Source organism: Heterocephalus glaber, unplaced genomic scaffold (genome assembly GCF_053883595.1).
Source record: "Heterocephalus glaber isolate CG9 unplaced genomic scaffold, H.glaber_assembly_v1.0 deba00001481, whole genome shotgun sequence".
Classification (NCBI taxonomy): Eukaryota; Metazoa; Chordata; class Mammalia; order Rodentia; family Bathyergidae; genus Heterocephalus; species Heterocephalus glaber.
The window spans coordinates 50,325,616-50,343,368 of NW_028258317.1; the positions used below are offsets into that span (position 1 = coordinate 50,325,616).

A 17,753-nucleotide genomic window follows, 5' to 3' on the forward strand; every position below is an offset into this window, starting at 1 on the left:
CCTCAAATGGGAACCAGTACCCTAAAACCAATGACATTTTTTCACACACTTCAGACGTATGAGATCCCAACATCTCCCATATTAACTAAAGAACGAAAAAGGTCAAGTGTGACAAATAGACTGGTCGACTACTGCCAATTCCAAAATTATTCAGGTAAATGGTAGAATTCTCTTTTTTACAAAAGCTTATTGGAAAATAAACACAATTTTAAATGCATGCATATGCTTATTTCCCCTTTAATTCTTTTTCTATGATTTAGAAAGCATCAAATAACAAGACTTATTTGAAACTAGGAACTCATACTCATATTCAATTTATCCAATGAATCCCCAGGAACACTGAGCTACTAAAGACTTCCAGCAAAAGACAAAAAAGATACAGGTCAGGCTCCACTTGAGGTTATTAAAATACGAACTTATTGAGGTCATCAATCACTTTAGCTACATCCAACTCCAAGACTAATTCACAAATAAGCATTCCCATGATAGCCCACAGGTAAAGAAAAAGAGTAGTCTCCTGTGTTTTCCAGACACAGGAAGTTAAAAAGGAACTGCAACTCACTCAGACAGCAAGAAAAGATTGCTAAAATGTGATTTTAAACTCCAAATCACTTCCTGCTTCCTTCTAACTTAAAAAAAAATCACAATCCTGCTACATCTGGCTTAGACAAAATGGGTAAGTAATGAAATCTTTTAAATTGGTTGTTTTACCTTAAACCAACAGTTCAAAATGTGTGTGGGGGGTGCACAACATTTTGGGTGTCTGGAGAGATTTTGAATTGTCACTACTCAGGGGAAGGGCGTGCTACTGGCATGGCTGGCAACTGGTAAAGGCAGGGTGGGTGCTATGCAAAGGACAGTGCCCAGCACAATAATGAATTACCCAGCCCAATTATCTCCACAGTCCCAAGGCTGAGAAACCCTGCTTTAACCTAATGCCCCCTTGACTTCCATCGAAAAAGAAAAAAGCAGTTTCACTCAGGGACAGAGATACCAACAAATTAGAGAACTGTTCAGCTATTCTTACAGGACATTATTTCCCTTTATATAATACAATACTACTTTGTTTCTTCTCAAGATTTTATTTTTTATTCCTTTAAACAAATAAACAAACTAAGTAAAACCTAAAAGCCAAAGATTCCAGTGAATTATGATGACTATGATTATTAGCATCTGGTAGCTGGCAAGTAAGAGGCATGTTTTATAATCATTACCAGACCCACAGATAGGAGCTGGCCTGGCAGAAAACAAGGAAGCTGTTACTATTAACCCCAAAGGAGATCTAAGAGCCTGGGGCCTTTTTTTATTAAACTGTTGAGAATAGCATTGCAATAAATATGAACCACAGGCTTCCTTTCATGCACCTTAACCACCCTATATTATAATAACAATAATATCCCAGCAAAATATACAAATCTTTGGCTTCATTTTTTCTTTTAAAAATTTCTAAATACTACTCACTGTCTATCAATGCTTCAGACAGACTGTTTAATCTTGCGCTGAACTGACCACTTTTTCCAGGTGAATGGCTAAAAGGGATTCCTGAAATTATCTGGTTGTTCATTCGTAGCTACGTGAAATTGGAGTTAAGATAGTAAGAAAGGGACCATTCTTCCTGAGAAGAGTTCTTCTGTAGGACCAAAGATTCCCAGGTCTTTTAAATTGAAAAAGCCACATTTGGGGTGATCTTCTGATTTTATAATCAGAAATCTTTTCTAATAAGAAGGCAGAATTCTTCACAGACTGGAGTTCCAGTCTCTAGATGACACTGATTTGGTTTTAATAGACGCTTCTTTATAAACTATGTGAGATGAGGCGTCTCATCCCAACGTGAGCCGTCCCAGCCCACAGACCTTACCTGGGCTGGATTCCTCACCCAAAATGCACTGATCACCACTGAAATACAAACATCATTTGTCCTCTGGCATTTCACAAGTCCTGGCTGGAAAGAATTATTTTTACCACACAGACTGAAAGTGATTGCTATTATGCATAGATTTCAGAGATTACTGAAGCACCAAGGGCCAAATCCTGAGTCATGTGTCACAGGCAGATTCCCCACAGCTGCAATCCCTGGATCACTACTTTCTCTGCCCATCCAGTCTTCTAGAGATGAGTTTTCTCTCTTCTAATTTTGTTACCTTCCTCCACTGTGCTGACTTATTGTTCTTTTAGGTAGACAGGCTATGGGATGCCCAATAAGGAGGAAGAGCAAAGGAGACAAGAGGAGACAGGAGGATGCAGTCCCTTGTGAGAGATTCTCACAGAGCTGGGGAACTGCTTCTTGCCTGAAGGAAAGGTAAGAATGTGTCAGCTGCACTCAGATCCTGAAAACCTAAGAGGGGCTTGTTGAAACATGGGAGGGATGCTGTTCCTCCAGCAGGTGAAGGGGAGAAAAGGAGAGAGATGAGGAGATAAAGAAATGCTTAGGCAGCATGGCAGAAAGCAAATAATTTAAAATCGATAAATCTAAAGCTGTTCTAAGTTGAAGAAAGTGTGATCAAAATATACAGTGAATGTTTAAATTTTTTAAATGTTTTATAATAAAAGACAGTGCCTTTAATTCCCCTCAAAATACTCTCCCCTCCCTCCATTTCAGATACACTTATCTCATTGTTCTTGCCATTTTCTGAAACAGTTCTGGAAGTCCTCTTTTGTTAAGTGTCTCTATGAAGTGGATCAAAAACACAATGAATACTGCTGCCAAGTGTCACCTAGCAGAAAGGTTGGCTTATAAAAACATTACATCGCAAGTACAAGGATCACAGTTTGATCCCTGGTACCAAAAAAAAATTTTTTTAAACATTACAGTATTTTTCATCGGATCTGGCATCATGTATCTTCTGGTTCTTCCACAAAGTCAAAACAACCATGAAAGGTAAACATTTTGAATCAATTCAGGATATCAAGCCAACCACAACAGCACAACTAAAGATACTAATGAAAGAGAACTTCCAGAACTGCTGCAGAAAGAGGCAAGAATGATGAGATAAGCAAGAGTGTTCAAAGTGAGCGGGGTGGATTTTGAGGGGTAATAATGACAATGTGTCTTTTACTGTAATAATTATTTAATTTAATCATTCAGCATATTTTTGATCCTATCCCATAAACCCTAAGTTTCTCAAAGTCTTAAAAGTTTGTGACACATGCAAAAACCAAAGAAAACTTGTGTGGATATGGCTTTTCAAGAAAAACTGAAGGAAAAGAGCTTCAAGTTTGGATTAATATCATAGCAGATTAAAAAATAAAAATTAAAAATAACCATAAGATGTACCATGGAAAAATAAATAAGTAACTGGTAATATAGAAGCAAAACTGACTCTGAAAACCTAAAGCAAGTCACCTCTATTTCCTAGAAATTCTGGAGAGGGCATGAAACAGATTCATATCAGCCCCCCAAAAACTTTAAGGAATAGGGACCACATAGGACATCCGGATTGTATTTGGATCTGTAAGTGATAAATTGTACTTGCCTTCCTCTAAAAAAGCAATTAAGATGTGAATATTGCTGCATTTTAACCCCACTCCATGAATGTTTTAAACTATCTTGCTCAGTTGTTTTTACTATTTGCTTCAGCAGTAACAACTCTCATAGACTTGTTTCCAAATGCAGAACTGCTACTCCTTCCAGGGTCCTGAAATAATTCACTTTGCAACCAGCACGAATTTTTTTCAAATGGTATTAAATTTAACTATAGTGGTATGCACTTTTAGTCCCTTGGGAGGATGTGGCAGGAGGAGCACTTGAATCCAGGAGTTGGAGACCTGCCTAGTTCACATAGCAATACTGACTCAATAAAAACAAATACAAAGTTTTTCTTCATATGCGTACTCTAAAACAAACAAAAAAGGACAGAAATGACACAAAAATAAAAGGAGAGGGCCAGGGATGTAGCTCAGTAGTGCCTTACTAGCACAAGTTCCTGAGTTTGATCCCCGGTACAAAAAAGAAAAAAGAAAAGAAAACGAGAGACTATTAGAGAAAATTAAGGGGAAGGGGGAAGAAAGGAAAGGGGAATGATAGGCATAAAAATGGTCTAAATATGTTACTCACATGTATGAATCTGCCAAAATGAAATCCATTAACCTGTATAATTAATATGCATCAATACAAATTATGGAAAAGAATGGTATGATACAAAATAGAAAATATGAGGATTCACTGCATGTACATGTGGGTAAGACCTGTTTCATGGGACTGTGCATTTACATGTGTATGTATACAGAAATACAAACCAGACCAGTTTCTTATCGTGGGTCTCAGTATTTTAAAATACCTGAAAAACAGTGATGTGTAAATCAGGTAGTGGGAAGTGAGTACCATTAAAAACAAGTACCCAGTAAGAAAATGGCAAATTATAAAAATGTTTCCTTTTCCTGGAACTGGAAAGGTCTTTGTGCATTTCAGGGTTTCACAAGAGAGAAGGCAAGCTGATCAGTCTACAACAGTCTCTGGCTGGAACCAACTCAGTGCCTTTCTCAACTTTACAAATCTGTGTGGAATCTTCCAGTCCCTAAGTCAGAAACTTACATTTATTTGATTCACAATCTAAAATTTAGACCATGACTTCTAAACTGAACTCATGATAGCCAAACATAAATCCAAGTATCATCTATGTAAAAGCCAATGGGAAATAGAGCCTTAATAAAAAAAGGAGGAAAGAACATTAAGTTTGTTATCCTGACATGGGACTCTCCACTCTCCTTAACATATCAAATCTCTAAAAACACTTACAGCAACTCCTAAAATAAGTGGAGGGGGCTTAGAGTAATCACATTCTTGATTTTCCTGAGAAAATATTGGTTATTGACTTCAGAAGTAAAGAAAATTTGGAAGAAGAAAATGAACATTTACTGAGAGATCCCAGAGAGAGACTTGTCCTATTATCTCATTGAGTTGATAATTTAGTAACTATCAAAATGGGCAGACATTGCTCAGAGAGATCAAATCACTTGGTTTTGCTCCCAAAGGCATTAAGTAGACAAGGCAGAATTCAAAACTAGTATCCTAGAAGTCCCTCTCATAAGCCAAAACACTTTACTAATTTTAATGAAGATATCTGCTCACTAGAGCTACTCAGTGCCTTTGGCTTTTAACATAGCTGCATTTTTTTCTTTTGGAATAAGTAAGAAACTTTCTTGGGGGCAGGGGGTAGTAGTCTGAAAATGAGAAGGTGCTCATAACCACACACTTAGGAACTTTGATTTTAGAACTGGAAGCATCAGAGACATCCATATCTGTTCCCACCTTGATGGACAAACTTAATTAACCTTTGCTACTCTGTTCCAACCTACTGTTTTAGACAAAGCTAGTGACCCAGAAACAATACCTTACCATAGGAATCTCCACTGCTGCGACACCAAGAGAGATGGCTCTATCAGCAGTATCGGGAAATAAACCACTTGGATTAGCTGCTCTAAGAAATATGGATTCTATTCATGTCACACATGAGCTGTCAGAAACATTAGGATACTTTCAGCATAAATCAGTGGTGTGACGGGTGTCTTAGGAGTACCGAGCATGATAGACTGTCTGGAGGGCAAGGGGAGCCTATCTGGGGCCACCTTTCAAGTGGAAGCATGCACATCGAACGTCCTTTCCCCAAGCTGATTAAAGATTCCAGTGCAGGCTGATGACCACTGGTGGGCACACCCAATGCATTGGTGGTATAAGACCCCCTCCTACTCCAAGACCATCATAAAAAAGAGGTCACCTCAGTGTAATGCAAATAATACAAGAATGATCAAAATCATGTTTCTGTAAAGTACACAGAAGTGTGTGACAGAGAGAGAGAGAAAGAGAGTGAAAGTTGTGTGCATACATGTATGGGAAGGCAGAGAAAGGTGTCCAAGAGTCAGCATTCTTAGTGATCCTCCACAATTTTCAGGCTTCATACAAAGAAGACAAGCAATGTGCCCTGCCTACAAGGAAGGCAGGGCAGCACAGAAGGAAGGTGTCCTCTGCAGTCAGGCAAATGCCAGCTCAGTCACCAGCTCCCCTTGTCAACTCATAAGACTGGCAAGTGATCTGAGCTCCTGCACTTCAGCTTCCTCACCCACACAGGGGCAGACAACCCTGACAGGGCATGTTTAACTAGGAGACAGAACCTTAGACAAAAAGGGCCTGACCCCAGGCAGCTTCCCAGCACCCCTCTGGCTTGCTCCTTCCCCTTCATCTTGTGGGCAGTCACCACCTAGGACTCCTCTCCTTAATTAGCTACCAAGTGACTCAAACAAAAATGCTCTTCTCATTACATACTTTAAAAATTATTTCAAGTATATAAATATTTTGTTTGATATTTAAAAGAAAAATTTGTTCTGAAATTTTTCTACTTTTCAAATTTTAAAATTTGAAAAAACAAATCAAGATCCTACACTGCCACTGTCAAACACACACACACACACACACACACACACACACACACACACACACACACAGGGGAGGAGGAGGAAGTTCCAGCCCTCACATTTTTGCTTCTATACAAATACTCTATACACATACTCCCAGGACAGGCTGATCAAAACTGGAAATTACAAAAAAAGTGCAAAAATTAAAATGAGAAGTTAACACAATCTTTCCCCACCCATCATTCTCCACCTCCTCAGAAATCCTCCTCTAGGAGCTGGCCATGTACAAAGGGACCATAGTACACCAAAAAGTGAGTGCTGAGAGTAGTCCCAACTGGGCAGAGATTAAAAGATGTGCAATGTTTAGAGGATTTTAAAATAAAAGCCATCAAAGTCAACATGCTTTCCACTGTCATCATGCACTGGCAATCCTAAACCAAAGTGGTGGCAAAACACCTCCACACTCTGCCTCATTGCCCAGTACAGAGCCCATCTTTCCACAAGGCACCAAGGCTCTTCCCAGGAAACCTCCAGACTCTGACTGCAACAGTGCTTAGAGAACTATGTGTGTCCTGGTTCTCCTTTCTCCTGCTCTCCACCATGTGCATGTACCTTCCTAACGTCTAGCAGTGCCAGGCCCAGAGCCAGCACCAGGTTAAGAATGACCAATGAGTGCATGAAGGACTTTTTTATACTTACACTCCATAGAACAGTGGAATTTTTTAAAACCTTGTCTTATTTGCCTCTCATATTTCTAGAGTATTTAAAAAAAAACTGGGCAAACCTGTCTCTGTTATGCATTCCTTTGATTCTGATCTTTATTCAAATAATGAGACTATATTTTCAATTAACAGACCACAGAAATGTTGACTCCCAAGAAATCTGGGATTCACTCATCCATGTACTTAAACATTCTGAAAAACAACTAACTTTATATCATATTTACAACATTTATCAGGGAGGGGAAAAAAAGTAAGTTAAAACAGCAAAGCAACAGATAAGGGTCTAGGGGGCATAGCTCAGTGACACATATGGCTTCCCTGGCATGCTCAAGGCCCCTGAGTTCAATCCTTTGCACCATAAGTGTAAAGAAAGAGGAGAGAGGGAGGGAGAGCAAGAGGGGGGAGAGAAGGGAGGGAGGGAGAAAGGGAGGAGGGAGGGAAGAAAGAAGAGGGAGGGGGAGGGGGAAGGGAGGGCAGGGGAGGAAAAATAAAAAACAAATAGATATGATTTTCGCCAACCAAATCAAATCTGAAAGCTTTCAAAAATTGCATTCAATTATCTCTTCTTCAAGCACATTACAGAATTCCCAAATGACTGTACTATTTACTAACCTGATGTCATGGCGTCAGAGCACAGGAAATGTAACAAACTGGCAAAAGCTTGATAATATGTATTTCTTTCTGCCTCCAATTCAACCGTGGAGTAATGGCTGCAGTACAGCACCCTCTACACAGCCCAATCCTTCACAAGGTTTTCCAACTCTGTCCCCATCAAAGCAAACTTGCATAAATGGAACTGAATTCCTAGCACAGCCCAGAAATTACTTGGGTCTTCTAAAGGCTCCAGAAGATGAAAGGTTACATTCTGCCTGGATTTCCTGGGATGCTACTGGATTGCTTCAGCCAAGCTGAGATAATAATTTAAGTCTCCCGGGGTGGTGGTGGTGGGGGGGGAGCAACAGCTGCCCATTTCCCAGTGTCCCAGGTTTCCAGAGGGCAGTTCAACTTTTTTCTGGAATTCACATTTTTAAACAAAATACTCTGCAAAAATGTCCTTTCCAAGCCTGCTGTAGCTATGATATGTTCCTCAGCCCATCTCACAACATCTGTCTGGGCTTGGTGTCTTAAGTGTCCACGACCTTTTTCACCTAACTTTGGGTCCAGACAGAGTCCAGGCAGTGACATCTGTGTCCACTCTTGTTATCTAATCTGCATAATCCTCTGAGAACACACATTAGAACAGGATGCAGTTACAAAGAAAACTGTCAAGATCGATGTGTTTCTATGAAATGACTGCCTACCTAGAAACTCCAAAATAAGCAATTATAAAATTACTAGAATTAGAGTTCATAAAAGTGATCAGATACAAAACAAATATACCACATCATATCAATGGAACATGTATAAAAGAAATCCTTCAGTCATCAACAGAAATTAATGTCTCTGTACTCTGTAATGTCTCTGTACATTAAGAACCCATTAAGAAACCAAATTATGGTTGTTAGTCCTACTATTCCAAGGAAAATACCGTATCTAGTTTCCCTCCTCTTTCCTGAGTGAAAAATTGCTTGAAATTGGTTATGTCATTATATAGTGCCCATTTAACAGCTTGCAAACCTTTCTTAGTGTCTGTTCACCAACAGAGAGTGGCCAAAATCCAGTGTACTTTCAAAGGGAGGCCATGAGCCAGGCACAGTGCACACACCTGTAGTCTCAGCTACTCCAAAGGCTGATGGGGGAGGATCACTTGAGTTCAAGAGTTGGAGACCACTCTGTGTACATATCAAGATCCCCATATCAAGAAAAACTGGAACCTGGGCTGGTTTAACCTGTCAAGAAGGTGGGGCATGGATGGACAGGCAGCCTTGTGGATCAGAAGCGATCTCTACAGAGAGAGAGAGAGAGAGAGAGAGAGAGAGAGAGAGCACTTGGCCAAGAGAAAAGGCTCAGGTCAAGTTCCTCAGGCGAGTCACATCAACTTCCTCAGCTCCAGACTGTCTAGGAGTCCAGAAGATCAAACCCATATCATCCTGGGAGAACAGCAGTGGATTTCAGTGGCCCAAGAGCTGCACAGACAATGTTCTGAGGCCTCGTACTTTGTCTTATAAACCAAAGTGGATTTTGTATTCTACTCCCTCATCCATACCACACTGTATTTTAAATTTAAGAATATTTAAAAAACAGTGGTGGTTCAAATAACAAACTCACTGAGAGAGAAATAGTGCAAATAATTCCTTTCACAATACCATCCAAAAAATTGAAATACCTAGGAATCAACCTAACGAAAGAAATCAAAGACCTCTTCTCTGAAAACTACAGCACTCTGAAAAGAGAGATTGAAGATGGTATCAGAAAATGGACAGACATCCCCTGCTCCTGGGTAGGAAGGATTAATAGAGTGAAAATGGCCATACTTCCAAAACTGCTATATAGATTTAATGCAATTCCAATTGAGAGCCCAGCAGCATACTTCATGGACCTCGAGAAAACAATCCAAAAATTCATTTGGAGCGAGAAGAGACCCAGAATAGCAAAAGCAGTTCTAGGTAACAGAGACATGGCAGAGGGTATCACAATCCCCAACTTGCAAATCTACTACAAAGCTACTGTGATAAAAACAGCATGGTACTGGCAAAGAAACAGACCTGAGGACCCGTGGAACAGATTAGAAGATGCAGAAACAACGCCAGACACACTCAGCCATCTCATCTTCGATAAAGGAGCCAAACATCCTCACTGGAGGAAAAACAGCCTCTTTGATAAATGGTGCTGGAAAAATTGGGCTTCAACTTGCCAAAGACTAAAACTAGACCCATATCTCTCACCATGCACTAACTAAACTAAAATTGAAATGGATTAAAGATCTAAATATTAAAAACAGAAACACTAAACCGGCTGGAAGAGAGGATAGGTAGAAGTCTTGAAGACATTGGTGTAGGAAAAGATTTTATGAACAAAACCTCAGCTGCCTGTGAACTAGCACAAACACTCAACAAGTGGGATGTCTTCTTATTAAAAAGCTTCGGCACAGCAAGAGAAACCACCAGCAATGTGAAGAGACAACCCACAATGTGGGAAAAGATCTTCACCTGTTGTTTCTCAGACAAAGGCCTATTATCTCGAATCTATAAAGAACTTAAAAAGATCAGACTTTCCAAATTTAAAGACCCAATCCGAAGATGGGCATCTGAAATGAACAGACATTTCTCACACAAAGAAGTAGAAATAGCAAATAAACATATGAAAAAATGTTCAACATCACTGATCATTGGAGAGATGCAAATGAAAAGAAGGCTGAGATTCCACCTCACCCCAGAAAGAATGGCTGCTATCAAGAAATCAATAACAAACGCTGGTGGGGCTGTGGGGAAAGAGGAACCCTGCTCCACTGCTGGTGGGAGTGTAGACTGATGCAACCACTGTGGAAATCAGTGTGGAGATACCTCAAAGAACTAGGACTGGAAGTTCCATTTGACCCAGCTATTCCCCTGCTGGGGATCTTCCCCAAAGAATTAAAAGAATCATACCACAGTGATATATGTGCGCCCATGTTCATAGCAGCACACTTTGTAATAGCTAAAACTTGGAAACAGCCCAAATGCCCATCAACTGGAGACTGGATAAAGAAAATGTGGGTTTTTTATAAAATAGAGTACTACTCAGGCATAAAAAATGAGAAATTAGAGACATTTATAGCTAAATGGATCCACATTGAGGCAATACTCTTAAGTGAAATAAACAGGACACACATGAATAAATACCATATAGTTTCTCTGGTGTGAGAAACTGAAAGTGTAAATAAGGACTAAAACGTACAACAGATAATGTGAAATAGGAAGAAAAGGGGCAAAAGGGAAGGGGAAGTGGGAGGGGTAGGGGGAAGGAAAGACGGGAATGGAATTAATATGAGAAAACGGAAAAATGGAAACAAAATCTTTGTAAATAGGGAGGGATGGAGGGGTTGAAGGGAGGGCTGGGCAAGGGTGAAAAGTAAGAACCAAGAGAGATTATGTAAAGGCGCAAATCTCCAATGATGAATGTCATTATACTGTATACCTAAAACATACCAATGATTAGAATGAATAATTGATAATGCAAAATAGGAAGAAAAGGTCCAAAGGGGTAGGGGTAGTGGGAGGGGCAGGGGAAAAGAAAGAAGGGAAAGGAAAAATGATGAGAAATAGAAAAAATGGAAATAAAGTCTCTGTAAATAGGGAAGGGTGGAGGGGGTGAAGGGAGGGCTAGGAATGGGGAAAAAATAAGAACCAAGATGTATCATGTAAAGGTACAATTCCCAATGAGAAATGTAAATGTGTTGTATACCTAAAATGTACCAATAAAAGGATTAAAAAAAAAAACCAGTGGTGGTTAATTATAACTGTGTCCCTGGGAGTGGGAGTCAGGTTTAAGATTTGGCTTTATGTCAACCATCACCCCACTTTTGGATAACTACAGCAAAGCTGTAGAGAGGGCTATGGTCACCTCCACACAGCCCATCCTCAAAAGTCTCTTCTTTTGACCTTTCTTTTAGTTAACAGGTTATTCTGGTGCTGTCTTCCAAAAAAAAAGGAATCAGTGTGGAAAGAAGGACCCAGTCAGACTGTGGGTTAGCTGTTTGAGACCACAGTGAGCCGGCAAGAAGTCAAAGGCAGTGGCATTTTTAGGTGCCCAGCCCGGCCTTCACAGATGTTTGAGGTGGTAGAGCACCATACCGGTAATGTCCATAAGGGCCGCCTTTGTGCACCCCAAGTCCCAGATTCAAGGATCAAGATTCCTCCTGGTCTGTATCTGAGTTCAACCACAAGGATCTTAGGTGCTTCTGAGTGATAGCACCAGCCTTCCACCAAGACCTACTTTTCACAGTTCTCTTATTTTTAACTGACACATAACAATTGTACACAATTATCAGGGTACAATGCGGTATTCTGATACATGTACACAATGTGTAATGATCAAGTCAGGATAATCTTCATATTCATCACATCAAATATTTTTATCATTTATTATTTATTTAGCTGTATTTAAATATACAATGAATATTGCTAACTACAATCACCCTATTGAACTTTTTAAAAGTTGTGTTTTGTTCAGGAATTGATCTAGCATATAGCAGGCCACTGATGCTTGTTTGTTTATTTTATAAAGAAATGCAAATGAAGAGAGATTAAGATGGTGGAGGAGAAACAAGCAGCAAATCACAGCCTCTCAGGAGCTGAAATCAAGACACCTGGGTAATAACAACTGAGTAAAGAGAATAAGAGCTCCAAGAATCAAAAAACAGCTGACAGGAAAGCTAAAATCATGGAGAAACTGAACACAATGTACAGAACAGAAAAAAACAGTCTGGAAAGAATTCCCAGATAGATCTCAGGGAGGGAGACCTTTCTTTGTAATTATAAGGTAAGCAGCTTGAGAGGGCCGACAGCCTCAGTTGATAACCAGTGATAACAGCAGCACTAGCTTCAGGAAAAACCCATGGTTATTGTAAGCTGAAAATACGGTGTGGAGTTTTACTTCCAAGTAAATCCCTCCCCATGGCAGGCTAGCTTTGGTGAAAAAATCCACTGTAGCACCCACCACACTGAAGAGTGACATAATCAGGAACCATTTTGAGAAGTTTATTATTTAAGCCTGAGCTACTTTAAGGAATCAGAAGTCACAGAATAACCACACTTCAGGGTCTCTGGGGTTTCCCTAACACAGTGATGAGTAGGAGATGGAAACAAGAGACAGCTGCAGAGAGGTGGAGGCCTAGCCACAGACCCCCTGAGAAGTTTAAGCAGCAGCAATGTCAGGCTGTGGAGAACACAGTGGTCCTGCCCTCTGTGGTCAGAGGCCAGGATGGTCAAGCTTGGATTTCTGAGGGGGGCTGGGTCTGAATATGTGGGAACTGAATCCAGAGGACCGCCTGTCTCTCACTGCCTACTTCCAGCACAAAACTTGGTAGCGTCTTTGCTTTCCCCATCTGCCAATACGGTCAGGTACACTTCTACTTGGACATTTGCCATATCTCTTGGTATAGAGAGAAGCCTCTGGAGCAAGTGGGGCACCTCATAAGCCCACAGGCCACAAAGCTAGTCCAGGATAGGGGTGGCCCTGGGGACACAGAAGGGGACAAATACTAACAGTCTCTGGAGTGAACACAGCCCTCAGGCAGACAACACACCATCGAATGAGTCTGTCCAAGGCAGGGCAGGACTCAGCACTGACAGAGCAAAAGTGCGAATGGAAAAACAACAGGCTTCAGTTATGATTCATCACCCCTTCCTAAAATTTGGTGAACTGCAATACTATAGACCTTGGAAAGAAACTACCAACCCAAAAACCTCCACGTAAGGAATTTTCTGAACTTGTTTCTCTTTTACTTTTTGTTTCTTTTAATTTTGGTATTTGATTCTTTTTTCTTCTTTTTCATGTTCATTGTTCTATGACTTTAATTTTATTTGCTTTTTTATTCTTTAATAAATTTTTAATCTCATTTTTCTCCCCATTATTCTCATGTTCCTTTTCTCTTTCAAATTTCACTCTGCATACATTTTTCCTTTCCCCATCCCCTCCACTTATTATTAACCTTTATTCATTTTAAGCTTCTTAGTTTATAGTATTATTGCTGATTTCTTTTCTATTGTTAATGGTGGGATAATTGTTTACAGTAGATCCTACCTGTATGTCAATATCTGGTCGGTCTTTGTGTCCATGTTATTATTGCTGATCTCTTCTTTTTTAAGGGTGGTATAGTTGTTGCTTTTAATTGTTTTCTATGGTATTTCATTATCTGGTTTGCCTTTAAATCTATACTATTATTGCTGATTTTTATTGTTGATGGTGGCATAACTGTTACTTTTTTGTTTTGTTTTTTTGTCTTTTTAGTAATGGGGATCAAACTCGGGACCTTTTGCTTGCAAGGCAGGTGGTGGAACCATTGAGCTAAATCCCCGGCCCATAACTGCTACTTTTAATTGTATGTCAATATCTAGTTTGTCTCTGTGTTGTCAACATTACTGCAGTTCACTTTCTCTTCTCTGAGTGGTGCTAGGGATAAACCTACAAAGAAGGCTAAATACTAGGAAGACTCTCAAACAAAAGAAGAGATATCCATCCCAAGAACTCCACAAATCTCAACATCAACAGAAGTTGTGTGAAAAAAAACAAGGTAACATGATTCCTTCAATCATCAGTAACTAAATTCCTATAATTAATCAGTAACTAAATGCTAAAATACTGAAGTAGATAAAATGTCAGACAAAAAAACTCAGAAGACTGATTAAAAATGATTAATGAGGGCCAGGGATTTAGCTGAGTGGTTTCACCACCTGCTGCGCAAATGCAAGGACCCGAGTTCAATCCCTGGTACCTCCCCCCCCCCAAAAACGTGATTAAAGACTTAAAAGAAGATACAAAGAAACAGCTGAATGAAATGAGGAAGACAGTGCAGGATATGAAGAAGCAATTCAACAAAGACAGATTCTGAAGAACCAAACAAAATTTCTGAAAATAAAAATTCTGAAGTCCTAGAAAATAAAAGGACAGTAAGTTAAACAAAACATTAGTGGAAAGCCTCCAACAGAAAGGACCAAGCAGAAAACAGAATTTCAGGGCTTGAAGACAAGGTTGAGGAACTATTACAGACAGACAGAAAGAAAAAAAAACACCCACAAAATTGGGCCAGGGATTTAGCTCAGTGGTTCCACCGCCTGCCTCACAAGCACAAGGTCCCAAGTTCAATCCCCGGTACCAAAAAACAAAAAACAACAACAAAAAACACAAAATCATGAATAAAACATCCCAGAACTCTGGGACATGGTTAAAAGACCAAACTTTGGAATTTTTAGCATAGAAGAGAGCACCAAGGTTCAGACTAATGGGATAAAAAAATCTATTTAATGATATAATAAAGGAAACTTTCCTAAAATTGGGAAAGATAGACATTCAGAAGCTCAAATAGGAATGACCAGAAAAAGAACTCCTCGCATCAAGTTAAAATGGCAAGAGTACAGAACAAGGAAGGATACTAAAAGCAGCGAGGGAGAAATGCCAAGTCATTTACAGAGGCAAGCCTTTTGGCTCTTCTCTGCAGAAACCCTAAGAGCCAGGAGAGCATAAAACAATGTATTTTCAGCCCTGAAAGAAAATAACTGCCAACCCAGATTATTATATCCAGCAAAGCTATCCTTCAAAATTAAGAATAAAGACCTTCTAAGATAAGCATAAACTAAAGAAATTCATAACCACTAAGACAGCATTTCAAAAAATACTTAAAGGAATCCTATACATAGAAGAGCAAGATTAGACAAGCTATTGAGAATGAGGAGAGAATAAAATGACAAAAACAATAAAATGACAGGAACTAGTATATACCTTTATATAAGAATTCTGAATGTAGGACCAGGGATTTAGCTCAGTGGTTCCACTGCCTGGCTCGCAAGCGCAAGGACCCGAGTTTGATCCTGGTGCCAAATAAAAAAACAGTCTTTGGGCCAGGGATTTAGCTCAGTGGTTCTGCTGCCTGCCTCGCAAGGGCAAGGACCCGAGTTCAATCCCCGGTACCAAAAAAAAAAAAGAATTCTGAATGTAAATAGTCTTAACTCTCCAAAATACGTCATATTTTAGATTATAAAGCAAGCATTAACAAATACAAAAAACCAAAATAGTTTCTTGGATATTACTGCATTATAATGGAATGAAACTAGTAATCAACAGAAAGAAAAACAACAGAAACTATACAAACACAAGAAGATTAAACATTCACTTCTGAATGATCAGTGGATGTTGAAGAAATCAGGAAGGAAATTTAAAAATTCCTAGAATCAAATGAAAATGGAGCTTTTTTGATTCCTCACTTCTAAGATGATGAAAAAAGAAGGAATAAGAGTTGTGCCAAAAAGGGCTGCAGCCATGTGCAGCCTATTTGCTGCATGAACATAGTAGAGGCTGCCGCTGTCAGAGACATCTCTACAGTGAATGTCTGCAATGCTTATGTGTTTCCCAACTTCTGTGTGAAGCTGGATTACTGAGTGAGTTATGCCATTCACAGCAAGGACAAGAATCAATCTTGTGAAGTCCGGAAAAAGCAAACACCTCCATCTCAGTTCAGACTTGCTGGTGCTGCCCTTCAACCTCCACCAAAGCCCATGTAAGGAGTTGGGTCTTAATGGACTGAAGAAAAGTCATCTCATGAGAAAGAAATAATAAAATGAAAAATATATTTTGAAAAACAGGAAAATGGAAATACAACATATCAGAATGTTTGGGATACAATAAAGGTAGTTTTAAGAGGGAAGTTTATAGCTATGAATGCCAACATTTAAAAATCAGATAGATCTACGGCTGGGGATTTAGCTCAGTGCTGCAAGCGCAAGGTACTGAGTTCGATCCCTGGTACCAAAAAAAAAAAAAAATCAAATAGATCTAAATAAATAATGATGTATCTCAAGGTTCTGGGAAAAAAGAAAACAAGAATAAACCAAAACCAAAACCAATAGAAAGGAAAAGAAAAACTATAAAGATCAGCTGAAATTAATGAGGTAGAGACTACAAAAAACAAAACAAAACAAAACAAAAAAAACAGGATCAATAAAACAAAGAACTGAGCCAGGGATTTGGCTCAGTGGTTCCAGCACCTGCCTTACAAACACAAGGTCCCCAGTTCGATCCCCAGTACCAAAAATAAATAAAAATAAAAACAAAACAAAGAGTTGGTTCTTTGAAAACAAGATTAATAAACTCTCAGCCAAACCAAAAAAAAAAAAAAGAGAGAAGACCCAAGTTGATATAATTAGATATAAAAAGGTAGACATCACAACAGATATTACTGAAACCCAGAGACTTATAGGGGACTACTTTGAAAACCTATATTCTAATAAAAAGAAATGGATAAATTTCTAGACACATACAACTTTCCAAAACTGAAACAAAAGGATATAAAAACCTAAACAGATCAGTAACAAGCAATGAAGTTGAAGCAGTAATAAAAAGTCTCCCAACAAAGAAAGCACAGGACTAGATGGATTCACTGCTGAATTTTACCAGATTTTTAAAGAACTAATACCAATGCTCCTCAAACTATTCCATGAAATAGAAAGGAAAAGAATGCTTCCAAACTCATTCTACTAGGCCAACATCACCCTCACTCAGATACCAAAGCCAGACAAGGGCACAACAGAAAAAGAAAACCACAGACCAATATCCTCAAGGAAAAGAGAGGCAAAATTTCTTAATAAAATACTTGCAAACTGAATTCAACAACACATAAAAAGATAATACACCATGATCAAGCTGGCTTTATTCCAGAGACAGAAGGATGATTCAACAAACATAAATAGAATCAAGGATGAAAGCATACAGTGGCATATTATTTGGTAATTAAAGAGAATGTAGTAACGATAGCATGCTGTATATAGCATGAGATAAATTTTTAAAACATGTTAAGTGAAAGAAACTAGTCACAAAAGAAAACATATTGTATAATTCCATTTTTATGAAATTTGCAGAATAGGCAAACCTCTAGATACCAAAATCAGTGGTTACCAGAGGCTGAGAGTGGCGGAAATGAAAAGTGACTGCTAATGGATACAGGGTTTCTTTTGAGAGTAATTGAAAATTTTAGAATTAGTAGTAAAATTAGTGATAGTGTACAATCTTTGAATATGCTTTTTAAAAAACCTAAACTGTGTACTTTAAAAC

At 39.0% G+C, this 17,753-nt stretch overlaps 1 protein-coding gene and 1 pseudogene across 2 annotated transcripts in view; one reads left to right on the plus strand and one right to left on the minus strand.

Moving 5' to 3' along the window:
• Positions 1-17,753, minus strand: part of Dmrt1 (doublesex and mab-3 related transcription factor 1) — a 116,309-nt gene that overhangs the window by 51,570 nt on the left and 46,986 nt on the right. The gene's annotated exons all lie outside the window — the stretch shown is intronic.
• On the plus strand, positions 673-16,207 carry LOC147825947 (small ribosomal subunit protein eS26 pseudogene; annotated as a pseudogene).